The sequence below is a fragment of the Panthera onca genome, chromosome D2 (assembly GCF_046562875.1).
Source record: "Panthera onca isolate mPanOnc1 chromosome D2, mPanOnc1 haplotype 2, whole genome shotgun sequence".
Taxonomy (NCBI): domain Eukaryota; kingdom Metazoa; phylum Chordata; class Mammalia; order Carnivora; family Felidae; genus Panthera; species Panthera onca.
Genome location: NC_138349.1, coordinates 38,800,591 through 38,817,153, shown reverse-complemented (window position 1 = coordinate 38,817,153; position 16,563 = coordinate 38,800,591). Strand labels below are relative to the sequence as shown.

At 48.8% G+C, this 16,563-nt stretch overlaps 1 long non-coding RNA gene across 1 annotated transcript; it reads right to left on the bottom strand.

Moving 5' to 3' along the window:
* Positions 1 to 10,937: 10,937 nt before the first annotated feature.
* Positions 10,938 to 12,441, bottom strand: LOC132685153 (uncharacterized). Its single transcript, XR_009612973.3, has 2 exons — positions 12,352 to 12,441; positions 10,938 to 11,109 (listed from the first exon to the last, which is right to left on the bottom strand). It is a non-coding gene; the product is annotated as an uncharacterized LOC132685153 (long non-coding RNA).
* Positions 12,442 to 16,563: the final 4,122 nt, after the last annotated feature.

The window sequence follows — 16,563 nt, the reverse complement described above, 5'->3', positions numbered from 1 at the left end:
AAATTAATATGTGGAATATATACATAACAGAGATACAAAAATTGAACATGCACACATTGCCACTTAACCAGGTGGAAATCAGTCAGCTTCCTGTCCGTAATAAAAGGAGTCGCGTAAAATGGAGAGCAGATAAAAAGCCATCGCTTTCTGCCTTCTGGGGACAAACGTGGCATCTGTCTCATCAACACAGGTGTGGGGTCTTCGGAGGGTTCTCTGCTGACGGGCTGGCTGAAGAGTTGTTTGGTGGCCGAGCTCATGCCTGGAGCGTTTCTGCCATCAGGACATCCCAATGGCACACTCAGTCTGGCAGGGGTGACTGGTGACTGGTGTCCATTTCGTAGCAACCGGGAGCAGGGGAGGGGAGAACAGGTTGGGCTGGAAGGGCTGGGGTGGGGACCAAGAAGGCAGGATCGAGGAACAGGAAAGAGGTGCCCCTTAACCTCCATGTCCTGGGACCCCTAATTACCCACTCAAATCCGGGATTCTCTCATGATGGGGTACCACAGTGGCATTTGAGAGCTTTGCAAGCATGAATGATGCGTATTCATGTGTCTACACACGTGGCTCCATATCCACCAACTATACGTTAGGGTTGTTCCAGGACAGCCCAAAAGTAAGCAGTGAAGGGAGTGAAAACCGGAGATTTTTGTCCCTGGGGAGAGCAGCACAATGTGCTCCTAAGGCACAGAGGCACGTGGGCAGGGGGAAGGCTTCCTGGGGAAAGAGGAAGACAAGGCAAGGGGACAGAGAGGAGGTCCCAGAGGCAGCCCCTGAGCAGGGTCTCTGGCTCATGCATTTCTGGCAGGGATGGAATCCAGTAGTGATCGGAGAAGCTGATTTCCCTGCCCCAGTTCAGTTCTTTGTAGTGGCTGGAGTCCCCCCAGGAAGAGGCTTGAAGGAACACTGAGGCACCAGGACCAAGGGGTGAGCCAAAGACATCGATCTTTGCAAGGAATTGTTGCCCCTAGTTACAGGGACTCAAGTCCAGGTGAACCCGGGCCAGTGGTGTCTCTAACTATGAAGCAGCATGGGAACTGGAATCTGGCGGAAACATCAAAGCCAACGATGACGTTCCAAGGTGAGCAAGTGGCCACTGGGACCAGCCAGGCTCAGTCTCCCTTGCTAGAGTGAGCCTGGGGTCTTTGGAGGCCTTCCCTGGATGTGGGTCATTTGCTGCTATGAGAGCTACCTTAGTTTCTGGCGGGGGTGCTGGGAACAAGGCAGGGAGCCTGGTGCTGGGAAGGATATCGGGGCTCCCCTGGTTGCAAAGGAAACGTGGGAGCCCTCTGCCTCCTAAAATCTGGCCTACATACAATCTCTAGACTCCATATTCTACCCCAGGTCCTTTCTACCAAGGACCAGAGGAGAGGAGAAAACAAGCACTCACCTTGTACCCCTTCAGACCCCCTTCTCACCCAGCACCCTGCGAAGTCCCAACAGCCATCTCTTCACTTACTCCTTAAGAGCCCAAAGTCACATTTTATTATTCCATTTTAAAATGAAAAGAACTGAGGCAGGACCCACTTCCCAGACCTTGACCTAGAACATCTCCAGCCCCCGCCGGGGGCTCCCCTGTTCCCCTCCCATCAAGACCCCCATGTAGGGACTATGGTTAAGTCCCTATATGAATTTTCCTTGCCTGTAGACTTCATATAAATGGAAACAGGCAGTAATCACTATTTTGTGTCCAACTTATTCTGCACATCAGGTCTGTGCGATTTCCCCGGGCTGGTGCATGAAGCGATAATTTATTGCATTTTATTGCTGTCGTTTGGTTTCTTGTACAGACACACCATAACTTGTTTATCCGTTTTTCTACCGTTGGACGTTTGGGTCCTCCCCAGTGTGGGGCTATTATGAATCAGGTTTCCATGAACGTATTTGCCATGCCTTCGGTGGCCACAAGCACTCCTTTCTGTTGGAGACACGCAGGCGTGAAGCTTCTGGGCCCCGTGACATATGTTTAAGCCTAGAAGATAATTTCCGCTTCCCAAAGTGGCTGGAAAGCGCTTTCCAAAGTACCAGTTCACTCCGCTACAGACACAGATTCGAGTTGTTCTGCGTCCTCTTCAGCACTGAGTATTATCAGCCCTTTTAACGTGAGTTGCTCTGGCAGAGGTGCAATGGTATCTTCGCGTGCTTTTAGTTGAATTTCCCTGATGAGTTATGAAGAAAAGCTTTTGAACTTGGATCTATTTAATTCCAAACCCAACCCCGTCCACTGCTCCACTCCATAAATTTACAGCACGATGTGGCCACGCCCCCTCAGGGAGACCAGCCCCCTCAGCGGAGCTCAGCATAGCCATCGGCTCCGTGGGTCACTTCTTCCAGAAAATCGATGTTCTGCCTGGTGCTGGAAGCTGGGTACTGGGCATGGTGGGAAAGGGCAGGGTGTCAATCCTGGCACCCACGGCATGCAGCCCATTCTGGAAAGGGCATCTCTGTAATTCGGAGCCTGCCTATGACCAGGTCAAGGTTAATTGCTAATTGTGGTCAATAAAGCCCAAAGGGGCCCAAGACAGGAGGACACACGTGGCTCCATTACGAGAACAGACTTCGAGATGAGGCTGGAGCCGATGCCCTGAAGACGGACAAGACAGAACAGGCGAGTTGTTCTCCAGGGAAAGCCTGGGAATAAGAAAGAGCATCACGTGCAAGGGAGCCAGGCAGGCAGAGGGAGGTGTGACCGAAAGAGAGTTCATGCTGGCTTCGGGGACACCAAAGAAGTGCCTCTGCAATGTTTTCGCCATCTCCATCATTGAGATGTCCCTGGTTTCTGCAGGGGAAAGACCTTGCTTTCTCCTCACTACAGCAGAAGTGATGAGGCTCGCCCTTGGGTCTCTGTAAACGAGAACCGTGAGACCTTGTCATCCAGGCGAGACGGGAGCGCAGGAAGCCAGCATGACCTGAGTCCTGGAAGGCACACTTCAGATGGGGGAGGGCTCAGCGTCTGCACCTCCGTCGGAGAGGGCACTGGCACTCCAAGGCGTAGGGTATCCTACCAACGGAGGCCTTGGACTGGGTAGGCTCAGGATCAGACCCCCTCTGAGAAACATCCCAGGTATAGACGTCCCAGACAGAGTGCAAGGCTGCATGTACTTCTTTTTTTTTTTTTTTTTTTTTTTGTATGCTTTGAAAAATGTGTTATGTGGAGAACCTCACTGTTAGGTTGTTTGTCCAATGGCTAGAGCCTTTTTTTGAAAATGTCCAGCAGGGTAAAGATGGGGCAAATTTGAAAAGTGATTTGTGGAGGGAAACTGCGCCCGGAACAGTTGTGAGAAACACAATAAGGATGCATTCCTTTTGGAAAGAGAACCAGAGGGGATGAGTTAAGAATGAAAGCATTCATGAGAAACTCCAGAATCATCCTGAGTCCAGCGGCTTTCAGGACAGTAGGCACTGCCACCCATCAGCCGTGCGACCTCGGCTTTCACATCTTTGCAATGAAATGTGTGCAGCCGTAAAATAGCAGCTCCATTTCAAGTCTCCTGCTGTAGAATAGCCCATTGCTCCCTATTGCCTGCAGAAGCAAATCCAAACTCTTCACGGGGGGCATATAAACTCTCCCTGTTCTGGGTCCATCCTACTTGTCCCATCCCTGCCCCACTGTTCCACCCTCCCTGCCTGTCGCACACCCACCGGCCCTCACCCTCCAGGCACTGGGATGTCGCACACCTCATTATTCCCCTGGGAACACCCTTCCCTCCTTCCCAGCTGAGCTCCTGCGAGGTCCGACACAGCTCCCTGCTGTGACTGTTCCCATCTTCAGGTGTAATTATTTGTTTATGAGCCTCCCCCCAACTAAACTGTGAACTCCCCAGAAGCAGTGGTGAAATATTACCCCTTTTTATAGCCTCTCCTCCCTTTGCCATTTAGTGCCTGGCTCATAATAAGTGCTTAAAAATGTTGGTTGAAGATTTTAAGTATTTCCTTCTTGGTATAATGAGCAGAAGGAAAAAAAAAAAAAAAAAAAAGGATGTGGAATGTTCTATACCTTCCCACCTCTTTGCTTTCCTGGACCAGAAAGGGGGCATGGGGCCAGCACATCTGAGAACAGAGCCTTGAGTACATTCCATCAATTACTATATCCGTCCCTATTTGCATCGGGGTGGGACTTGGCAGGGTTTTAATTACACGCATGCACCTTCTGGGTAGAGAATGCGGCCCGGGATTTCCTTTCCTGCATCGGTGCTGTTGCCACGATCCCTGGTCTCCTCCTTCGGAGGACACGGCGGCCTCCATCTGCACGCAGGCACACGTGGTCATTAATCACTCCCACTACCTGATTAAAGGAACTCTCCAGACCAAGAAGGGAGGAGAAAAAAAAAAAACAAAAAAAAAACGAAACTATGCTATAAAGAAGACTGAATTATAGAGTCCCACTGCACCAATACTTCCCAATCAGGCAATTTATTGCAAACAACCAAAATCTCATTCTCAGGCCATTAACTAAAATAGGAAAATATCATCTTAAATTCTAAAAATAACAAGGGACACATTACAATAGGTTCCCAGTTCTGGACAAGTGGATGGGTGCATGGCATGATGGAAACCTCAAGAACTTGGAACATGACGTTTTCTTTCCTGACTTGCAGACCACAGTCTCCCTCTTGGGGGGTTTTTTGGTGTTTGTTTTTGTGGAAACCCGGAGAGAGTCACAAACATTCGGATGAGACTGGATCCTGTCGGGCCGTATCAATCAGTGCTGCCCCCACGCCCTCCCGAAACCCCTCCAGACCGTTGACCGGTCTTTAATCCCAAAGGCAGAGATCTTCTCTGCTCTCAGTCTGGGCCTGGCTCGGCCTTGACACTTGGTAAGGAGAGGGCAGCAGGGACGTCTGCGTCTGGGTATCGTGCCGGGGAGTCACCAGGTCAGGAAAAAAGGGTGTGGCCAGGACTTGAGTTGATGGGAACTACACCCTGCAGTCCTGACATGGGATACATCTGAGGTGGAAGCCTTAGGGAGGCAGGGGTGTCCCTCCATATTCAGGAGCAGAGCCTCCCTGGGGGTCTGAAGGCCTGGCCTCACCTGCCAGCAACCCGCGGGCCTCGATGCCTGCCCCCCACCCCCCGCCCCGCCAGTGCATTGTGAGTGTCCCGAGTGAGTCTTCTGACTGCTGTGTCCCCACAGCTGACCTGCACGCTGCCTCTTTTCTCTCCTCTTCCCTCTAGGATTCCCTAGGGACGGTCTCTTCTTTGGGGGCCTAAAGCCCCTTCCTTAGTCACCTTCCCAGTAGGCCCTCCCCACTAATCCCCAGGCTCAGACACGACCTTGGACTTCCTTCCCATTTATAAATCCTCCCAGTGGCTGGTGGAGCTCAAACCTCGGGAAGCAATTGATCAAATGTGTCTGCACTGAGGAATAAGTGAATGATGTTGGGTTCTGAGCCCTCTGGGACAGGTATTTCTTAACGGACACGGCTGGAGTCAGGGGGGGATGTTCGGCATTTTGAGGAGACAGGCGGCTCGAGGGTCTTCTCCCTCACGCCCATGAGGAAAGCCTCTTCTGGAGAAGGAATAATTGAAGGCAAAACTTATTTTATGATGCTCGCCCCGCCAGAGCCCTGAAGAACGGGTGAGTCCCTGTTCTCTCCCTTCTGCCTCTAGCTCCCACTAAATCAAGAGGTTTTTGAGTGCGGGGCAGGCCTGACCTGTCAGTTCAGCGTGGCCAGTAAATCTCACGGTTTCACAGAAGTAGCCCTGAGTGGGGAGGCTGCCGGCTCCAACCTGCTCTCCTTCCTAAAAAGGAGAGGAAGATACACCAAAGGGCTGGGGGAGCACCTGGGTGCCCCCATCCTGGGCTCTGCTGCTGTGGATGAGCCCACCTCTTAGGCAGGCTGAGTCCAGAGTTGTCTCTGAGTGCAAACTCAGTCACATCACCCTTGCTTAAAGTGTTCGTTTCAGTGACGACTCGTTATTTTCACGATGGAACCCAAATGCTTTATCCTTCCAAATCTGGTTGTCTCACCACAGGACCCCTCTGACTCACCTCCCAGCAACCTTTGCTGCACACACAGTGCTCTTGTCCCACCCGACACCGACTGCTGTCGCTGTGCCTCCCTGCCTCCCCATGTTCTTTTCAAGAAGCCTCTTGGTACCCTAGGAACCGGGCCGGGTCTCACTCACTCTGGCTCCTGCAGCTGTGTGTGGGCTCCCAGCACTTCCCAGGGGCTCGGGGGCAGTGCCTCCCCCTGGCTAGTGCCAAGCATTTCTGTCATCTCAACAGGTTTCCCTGTGACACCAGGACCTAGGTCCTGCTCAGTGCCCACGAATACGTCACCTGAAAGTACAGGGGAGCCAACGTCCCATGGAGCAAACGTGAGCGGTGGGAGATCGCAGTTTGATAATTCGTTGTCCCCCTTTATCCTGTACCTTTCAGTGGACCTTGGCTCCACAGAACGCTCCTCTGAGAATGGGACCCACACAATGGAGCCATAGGTTGCACGTAGCTGTGGCCACACTGATGCAGTGGCCTTGCTCTCATATGTTCTCTCTCCTTCCATGCTCTGCTCACTCCCGCTGCCTACGATGGCACTTCTGTATCAGTGTGCTAAGCTTGCCGGAACAAAGCACCACACCCCAGGGAGGCTTAAACAACAGAAATGTATTTCTCCCAGTGCTGGAGGCTGAAAGTCTGAGATCCAGGTGTCTGCAGAGTTGGATCTCTCTGACACCTCTCGCCCTGGGTTGTAGACGGCCATCTACTTCCCGTGTCCCCCCCGTGGTCTTCCCTCTGTATCTGTGTTCTTATCTCTTCTTAGAGATAAGCCATCTTAGATTAGAGCCCGTTTTACCTAAATCACCTCTATAAAGACCCTATCTGCAAATATAGTCCTATTCAGAGGTACTAGGACTTCAACATACGAATCTGGGGGGAATACGATTCAGTCCATTATAACTCCCTAACACAGTGACAGCCTGTGAGTCCTCTGCTTTCTGAGACACTAAGACTGAGACCTTGTCAGTTTGCTCGGCAAAACTATAAAATCTTGGAGGCGAGGAATGAGGACCCACCTTCATATTTGTATCCTTCGTGCATTAGGCAGAACACGGGGTAGGTATGGAATAAAAACGTCTAGGACTGATGCTGGTGTCATGTGACATAATTCCCAAATGCCCAAAGTTTGCCCCCTCATGGATGTCTTCTTTAGGAATGGATTGATTCCCGTGTGTGTATGTGCTTTGCCCTTGATAAATTCCAATATAGGAGAGTGTTTATTACTTTTTAAAAAGCTGTCCCGTGTTTATTCAGTTTATTGCAATCACACCCTGAGAAACAGGTGTCTAAAAGCTAACAGATGGGGAAGTTGAATGCGGAGAGAAAGACTTGTCCAAATCGTACCCAACAGAAGTGGCCAGCATGGCCAGCTTGGGCTCCGGTGTTCGCCAAACCCCTTTCCCAGCTGAGATTCTGAGTTTGCTGAGTGCCTTTGGCTCAGGCCTAGATGTCAACCCTTGTGCCATGCATTCTAGTCCACAGTACTGCCCGATTAGTCACCATAGAAAAACCAAGAACCGGAAGCCAGGCCTCTGGAACCTTGAGCCCTCCAAAGCAGCTACCTTGCCAAGATTCCTGCAGCTGACAGTGTTGTAATTTATTGTAATTCGTGGAGCCATTGCTGGGCAGCTGAAGAAGACATTTCAAATAGACCACAGATGAACACCCAGGCAAAGGTTTGCGCGCCATCATGAAAACCTAGTGACCAGCTTCCTCCTCCTCCTCATCATTATTGTCATCATCCCCAGCCATGCCACACACACACATGGGCACTTACCTGCACATGTATGCATACACACACACACATGCACATCCACATACACACATGCGCATGCATACACATCTCTGAGATCCTCCCAGACCAATCTGAACCCATGGCCTTTACCCATGGCCCTGTTTGAACCGCACTGAGCTCCTAGGACTATCCTCGGCCCTCCCCTCTTGGATACTTAGAGGAGTCAGTCTGAGAGCATTTTGTCTGGGGCATGCTGTTGATAATCACCTCTGGCCCCAAACACTGCAACCTAGAGGCCAGACAACAAAAACAAAGCAAGTCAAACATTCTCCGACAAATGGCTTTATCGCTAATACTTCCTAAATGAAATAACAAACATGAGCAGGGGCTTGAACATTAATTTGGCACTTCTGACAGAAAAGACAGAATGAGAAATGGTCAAAAATAGCTGATAACACTTGCAGTCCTCATAATGAAACAGAAGATGGTTAGATCTGAGAGAGCTGTTTCAATCACCCCCAAAGATCTTTTCATCCCATAGATTACCCAACTGATTGATCGATTTGCCTGTCTGTCTGCCCAGGGGGATTGCTTGAGTCATAACCTGTCAGTTTCACTCTAAAGCAGAACCTACAGCAGCCACATGTATTGGGACATTTAACAGGAAATGTTTTCCCTTCATATTTTCTTGCTTTTAAGGGAAGATGCCCAAGATAAGGCAGCGAGGGGCCAGATGAGTAAGGACCAAGGCAACTGGGCTTCGGTCTCACTGAAGCAGAGAGGGGAAGCAAGCACTGGAAGGAAGAACCACTGAAACTTGCTTGGTTTTATGACCCTGAGCACACCTGCCACTCTGTTCCCCTTCCCATTAAAGTCCCCTTTCCCAAGCTCACAGACATGGTCTTCGGTGGTCCTGGGACGATGGGCATAATTTGCACTAGGCCAGCCCCTCATTCCCACGCTGTGGGGGAAGGGTCCCTGAGCTGGCTTTGAATGATGAAAGCCTCGAAGCAGCCTGCTCCTAGGCCCCCTTGCTTGGGAGGGGTCACGCAGGCAGGCTGGGCTTTGAAAATGCAGGGGGCTGTCTGCCTCTAGAAGGTGGATCCAGCGACGAGGGAGACAAGCCAGCTCAAAGGATCTCCCTAAACCCACACGGGCGAGTTTCCTCCTGAGGCCTCTTAAAACTCAGGCTACGAAAAGACGGTGGTGGTCTGACTGCTGTTGCAATCTGAGGGCGAACATTTATCACACTGAAGGGCCAGCGAGGCTGTTGTTTTGATCTCCTGTTTACATAGCCCTGGCCTCTGCGGCGTTCCGAGGAATCCGTGTCCCATGCAGCCTGGGGACCTCCCGGGGGCCGGGCACCACCGCCTTGTGTCGGTTCCGCCACATGTGTTTTTGCAGCTTTGGCCGCCTCCGCTCACAGGACGCAGTGGCCCTGGCTGGCTCTTGCTGGGTAGCAAGTGCACTTGCTGGTAGAGTGGGCCCCTCACATCTGTGCCCTGCAGGGAGCCAGTGCTGCTCCACTATTCTAAACAGTACTCAGGGGGTGGGGTTTCTTTCCCTCTTTCACACGTCAAAGATGTAGAACCACTCTGTCTCCCCACATGGACCAAACCGAAGATACATCATAAAATCGCAGCCGAGTGTGATTGACTGGCAAGTCCTAGGCACAGCCCTAAATGCTTTGCATGCGGCATCTCAATAAATCCCGTTTTTACAAACAAGGAACCAGAAAACCCCTGAGGTCACCCAAGGGCCAGCTAGTGGTGTTATCTAGGTTATCTGATTGGGATTCCAAACCCTTCCTCTTAACTACCCTGTTATTCTACCTTTAAAACTGTCATCTCCAGCTCCTGTGGGGACCACTTTCCCGGACTTCACATCCCGCATGCTCCATTTCATTCGTTCAGAGAGGCCAGCGCGGGCTGCAAAGTTCTACATGTGTGGGGCCTCGGAGACAAAGCTCCAGTGTCTTTCCTGCGGCCACAGGGCTTAGCTGGTCTCCCGTTGTGGGAACATCCAGACCTGCAGACAGGCTTAGTATTTCCTCCTTCAGATGGCGTCCTGCCCTAAGCCCAGTGCTCAGAACCCCTGCAATCAAAAGCAGATGTGCTATCATGGAATTCGAAGCTCTGGGGTTGGATGTGACCTTTACGATCACATCAAGTTCATCCCCGAGGGCCCTGCTCCAGGCTGTTCTGTGAAACCTCCCCCACCTATTCACCCAGACAAGTTTTAAGTATCTGGATTACAGACGTTTCTACTCCAGTCCAAAAACGAGGAAATGCTCCTATTCCCTTAAGTGTCTGATCACTTACCATCTTCAACCTGATTTCTATGTCTCTTTGAACTTTAATATCCCCTCTGCACCATGGAAGTCTATGTATTTAGGAACACCAGCAAAGGTGAACCCTGGTGGAGTTTGAAAAGAGTCAATATTTCTTTGAAGCCCACGAGTCCTTTTTGTAGGCACCCACTTGTTCCTGAAAAATATAATGAAACTTGCCTTCTACTTATCATTTTTGTCAACAGCAAACATTTATTTAGCACCTGCTACATATTCATTAAAGCTGACACTGGATAGAGAGGGTGATAACAAATATACAAATGTATGTTAAAAATATCTTGCATGGTGGGGCGCCTGGGTGGCTCAGTTGGTTAAGCATCTGACTCTTGATTTCGGCTCAGGTCATGATCTTAGGGTTCGTGGGATCGAGCCCCGTGTCAGGCTCTGCACTATCAACGCGGAGCCTGCTTGGGATTCTCTCTCTCCTTCTCTCTCTCTGCCTCTCCCCCACTCATGCGTGCACACGCTCTGTCTCTCTCAAAATAAAGAAATAAACTTTAAAAAATATATCACGCATGGCCTCAAGGGAGCACATGAGAGACAGATAAACTCAAACATCCTTAGCACTCATATGATACAAAACCCAAATAGGAAGAGCTGTGACAGAAGCAAGGGTTTCTACCCAGGCACAGTGGAAATGCTTCAAGAATAAAGCGGCCTTTGACATTACAACCAAAGATAGGTGAGACTCTCACAAATAGAAAAATCACCTGTGGAGGATGCTTTCCAAACTAGGAAAGGACACAGTACATGGTGGCCCGGAGAATCAAGAACATTCTGCCGTAACCAGGAATTAGAAGGGGATGGCCGAGATCTGGGGGGAGAGCATGGGGGTAGATGATGAGGCAGTTGGGTCACGTTCAGACTCTGGAAGGTCTTGTGGTTCAAGAACTTGGATATTCATCCATTGTTTTCACCCTCCAGATTGGCGGTCTGTCCCTCATGTCAAAGCCATGGGAAGAAATGGCTGGGTCGCCTTGGCGGCAAGGTGGATGCCACGGCTTCTTTTCTTGGCCACTTGTTCCTCTAAGTGAAGAAAGAAGCCCCTCTTAAGCATGCCATTCCATCTGGTCACCTGTGCCTCCTTGAAGGCCAGTTAAGATGTGGCCCTCCCCAACTCGCTGTCCCCTCCCTTCCCACCAGGGCCAATGAGTCTTCTTTTGCTCTGTCCTCGCAGACACCGTATATGCCTTCTACTCAGGCATTCAATCCATCTATCAAGATGATTTATGGACCCATCTGTCCTCTTCACTTAAGTGAGAACTTGTCAAGAGAGGGATGGTTTCTTACTCTTCACACCTCACAAGCTCACTTAGGACAGCGTTAGAGAGATTCATTTATTCAGAGTCCCCTAGTGAGTACACAGGAAGCACACAACGTTTCTATGTGGGCAGCGGACGAGAGACCAGATGAGTGAAGAGTATGCCATTTTCCGTCTCCAATGGAGCCTCAAGGCCATAAAAGTGAGAAACTGCTGGAATCCAAGGGGGCAAATAAGTAACATGATAAGACTATTAGTAACGGGGCTCTGGTCCTCTTCCCATGGGTTCTTCCAGTGGAGACGGGCTCTGAAAGTACATCTGACCACTCTTCCCAAACCAGATAAACATGTAAAGAATGCCTGGAAATTCAGCTTCAATTCTGCCTCAGTGGCCTTGCGTGGATTGCAAACATTCATTAGGTATTCTCTAGGGAAAAGACATTCAGGTGGCTGCCACAAAGGGTGGGAGGTGAATTAATCGGGCTCAGATGAGATAAAGTTTCAAAATCTCTAGAAGCACAGATAGAACCCTAGTGAGTGCCAAGGAGGAAGAGATTGCCTCCAGCTTGGGAGAACGAGTCGGGGCCTAATCTATGGCAGAATTTGCTTGTATACTTCTAAACCGTCGTCCTCTTATGCCATGACATTAGTCTACGAGGTGGGAAATGACTCTGTAGAACCAGAGAAAATTAATCTCAAATCAAGGTGGTAGAATTGACAGGCACAAGTGAAAAATGGCATTAGGTACTGCTTTAAACATTCACAAACTCTTAAACACGGTTTCTTAATCTCTATGTTATTAACATTCTGGTCTGGTTGATTCTTTGTTGTGAGCTCTAAATACTGTGGGGCGTTTAAGAGTATCCCTGGCCCCTTCCCAAGAAATGTCAGTAACACCCCCAGCCCAGTTGTAATCACCAAAACAAAAATTGCCAAATGTCCCTGGGGCACCAAGTCACCATTGGTTGAGAAGCACTTCCTTAAGCCTAGTCAGATAGCGTGCCCACCTCTCCAGATGCCTTCCGTTCCCGTCAGATGCTACCACACGCCTTCATCTCCTATCCACCCTGGCTCGTACCATAACCAAGCACAACAGATGCTGTTCCCATTTTCTCTCAGATGTCTTCCCTCTTGGTCATCACCAACAGGGTGGCTCTTTGCTCACTCAGCTCTCAGTTCCCGTGGACAACCTCCATGTGCATTCTGATGTCACCAGCCCACTCGGAGGTCACCACTCGTGTCATTTGCCTTCTGGGTTCACTCCCCTGGCATGACACTCATTTGAAGGGGCCCTTCCTCATCTGGATGCTTTCCCCATTGATTCTTGGTGTAGCCCACGTTCTGAATCCTTAGAGAGAAATGCATCCCAGGTCTCAACTTCTGTCATCTATAAAATAGCAATTAGAAAGATCTGGTTAAATTTCCATCAAGGTGCTACTGAGCTCTAAAGGCTGCGAGGGAGGAGAGAAGGCAAGAGTGTTGTCGCCGGACCAGATCACCCCTGCCAGGCTGCTCTTTGCAACCGAGCTCCCTGGGAAGAGGAGTTCTGGGTGGTCCTTTCACACGGAGAGGAGTCCTTAAACTCAGTCTGCTATTTTGGGGGCACCCGACGGCTCCACACATCTGTTAGGTGCTTAGACCTGCACACCAACATATAAAGGCAACAGTTGGTAGAAATCTACATATTTTCACAGAAATCCTGGTGAAGCCCCCAGCTGGTTTGCATACATCATTGGTTTGCTCTATCAAGCCTCCCAAACAAGGAGAAGCCATGCCTTCCTGTCATACTTTGACATTTCAATGGGGCATGGAGACTGAAAAGCCCTCAGTGTGTTTGCCAAGGACAGAGATTTATTTCAGAGAACTTAAGGGGCCATGAAGAGAACACTCAATAACCCTTAACAATTCCACACAGTGTGAGATGAAGTCTGTGGAGCTCTTAGAATCCAGTCACTCGTGCTTGCTCAGCTGAAATGTGTTCAGCACCGTGAGTGCCAACAATAACAAAGAATGTGTCATCTTCTTAAAAATTCTTTCTCTTCTCCCTTCGTCCAGGTGGACAGCTACCAGGAGTCACAGACCTCATTCTCTGAAGCTGCAACGGCTACTTCTGGGAGCCTCGATGTTTCCAACTGCACCCACAATGGAGGAAAAAGGTACGCCAAGAAGGAGGAATGAGATGGGCCACATTTGGTGTCAGGTGGTCCGGGCTGGTCCTGGAGTGAGGAGACTAGCAGTCAAAGGTCAGTCTATAAGCAAGTGGTGCCATGAGGGTCTCAGGTACCTGGTTCAAGGCCCTTGTTGCAAATGCTCCTTACGCTCTTCAAACCTCAGTTTCGTCATCTGGAAAGTGGGGGTGATGCTACTGTTACTAATAATCCTGACATTATACAGCTGTGTGACAATTGAGCGGGACACTACATGTGTGATGTGTTTACAACTCCAGAAATACTAGCGTTTGTGTATTTAGTACGCGCATAGCATTTTAGGTGGATGATACCCCCAAACTTTCTGATAGCATTTGTGTTCTTGTTCGGGGCCAAGGCGCAGCATTCTCCAAGGAGGAAAAGCAGATCTGAGAGGCCACCAGGCATACGGTCGTTCTGGGCCTAGGGACTCATCCCAAGTGGGCTTCTCCCACACAGAGGGCAAAATCTCCAGCTGGTTCCACCAGAGCACATAAACCCTTTCTCCTCTCCTCTTACTCTTGGTTTGAGTCATCATGAAATGAAAAGAGAATAGAAACTATCCCTGTTTCTAGTTGCAAGTTGGGAGTTGTAATGACCCCGTTCAAGAGTGGAAATTGAACCTGATTCCACTTACCAGACCAGACCCAGATACTACTGGAATTTTTGTTTCCCTCACCCTGAGCTGGGAAAATTGCCTGAATAGTGTGTCCCTATGTGTCTTTATCTACAAAGTGGAATTTAAAGTCTTGGCCATTTTTATTAGAAAACTGGGGAATTTGTTTGGAGGGGCATGCCCCAAGTCCTGGACTCGAACGTTATGTTAACTTTATGTTAATGCTTTATGTTAACTTCTTTACTACATTGGGGCAAAACCCCAGAAATAAAGTCCTCTCTCTCTCTTTCTCAGTATCTTTCTCTGTCTCTATCTTTAAATCTCTCTCTCTCTCTCTCTCTCTCTCTCTCTCTCTCTCTTTCCCTGGCATAGTTCTGGAACTGTACCCTCTTTGTATGAATTTACCGACTGACACTAAATTAGCAATTTTTTAAGCATTCAGACAACTATAGAGACAGCAAAAGTTCTAGAGATACATTGGTAGTTAGAGTCAGAATTGATGAAATCAACTGTGGCAGTTTGCCTGAGAGGACACAAATGCTTCCTTGTGTGCATGATATTAACATTAGGAAGGAAGGCAGTGTTTCATCTGACCCATGCAGATGCGAGGAGAAATGGAGGAAATTCAAAGCAAACAAAGCAAAGCAATCAGGTGCTGGGATGACAAAGAGAAGCATTTCCAAACTCCTGCTCTGCAGAGGCTAGTCACAAGCAGTGCCCAGGGGTGTCGATGGATTGGATGTCGATGGTGACTGCTAAGCATGGAGTTCTGCTGGAGGAAGTTGGGGAGGGAAGGAGGTCATGGAAGGCTGTCAATTCCATTGACTGGAGGCTAAAATCTAAGAATGAGCTGCTAGAAAGACGGAGCTCACCGTGATACACATTTGAGTAGCATTTGATGAGACCATAGAGGCAAGGCTACTCCAGTCTCATTGCTGATCAGAAGAATATCAGAATCACTGCTGACCAGAAGAAGGGACTGTTCTCTCTCCCTTAACATCAGAGCCTATCAGGCTGAGGCACCAAAACATTCCCTTTCTTGCCCCCTCCTTGCAGCTGGATGGAGACATCTGGAATCCAGGGCTTTGGGAGAGTTGAAGTTATTCTATACTTGGAGGAGGGATAGAGGTCCAGCATAACCCCAGGCTTCCAGCTAGACCTTTCCTGAGCTAAAATATCAGAACAGAAAGGTTCCTGCAGTGTCCCTAACCTCACAACAGATTTCATTTAAAATAATAATAAAAATAATAATAATAATATATAAAAGCAACAGGATCTCGGGAGAATATTACAAGGATGTGATCCAGTAACAAAAAGGTTGAAAATCATAGAACCTTGAAAATCAAGAGGCATTGAGTGACACGGATGCTCCTACGTTTCACCATCTTCCTTTTTAAGTAAGAAGTCCCCAAACCACACATTAAAATAAATGTAGCAGGGATAAAAACATGGTTTAGAAAATTAACGGCATCAGATGCATTATGTTGGGATATGTCATAAGATCAGCAGCAGTTCAGGGGCATGTAAGCAACCAGAGCCTCAGGAAATGTTCTGTGTTTGCTCGAGGAATGTTGTTAAGGGTTATATCATACAGTCACCTCTAACAGGGTCAATGAGAAATATTTCTCTTAAGCCTCAGCACCAGGAATAGCTATGATTGTCCCGAGTCACCGACTTGAGTTTCCTTTATGTGCACTCTGACACATAAATGATTATGTTACCATCGTTCCACTTGTTGCTAGGAAACTTAGAGCCAAATATGTGGCCTATCTCTGGCTGGGTTACAGGATCTCCTGGAATGCATTTTACCTGCCAATATAACTTTTGGGTCTCTCTATTTTCCTTATTCATGCTATCCCTTTGCTAGTTTCTTAACTAATATTTTTAGATATGGCCATATTATATTTTTAGCTGTCACCTTAAATCCTTTTAGGACTGACGATGTCAAGAAATAGATAGTTGAATAAGTAAATACAAGTAATGGGGGACCAACAAACAAAGGGGGACCCAAGAATGCACCAGTTCGATGAGTCAGATGGTCCAGGATATCTTTAGCAATACTGGTCAGCTCACCATGACCACTGTGACCCATTCCGGACACAATGTTTTACGACTAATGACTGGCGACTTCAAACACATCAGAAGAAGAAAAGATAGAAGTGTCTGGAAATTTTGAGACCAAAGAAATGTGGTTAATCTGGAAAAGTAAAAACTTGGGAGAATATTCTAGAAGCCTGGGGATTCTTGAAGAAACATCACATGGAAAAAAAGAATGTACTCATTCTATTTCAATTCGGGCACCAGAACTAGAACCAGTGATTGGCAGCCAAAGACTGGGGCAGATTTGAAATCAATGTAAAGAGAAGTTCTGACCAGGAGGACTATGAAACAAAGGCATCACTGTGCTGTGCTGGGGA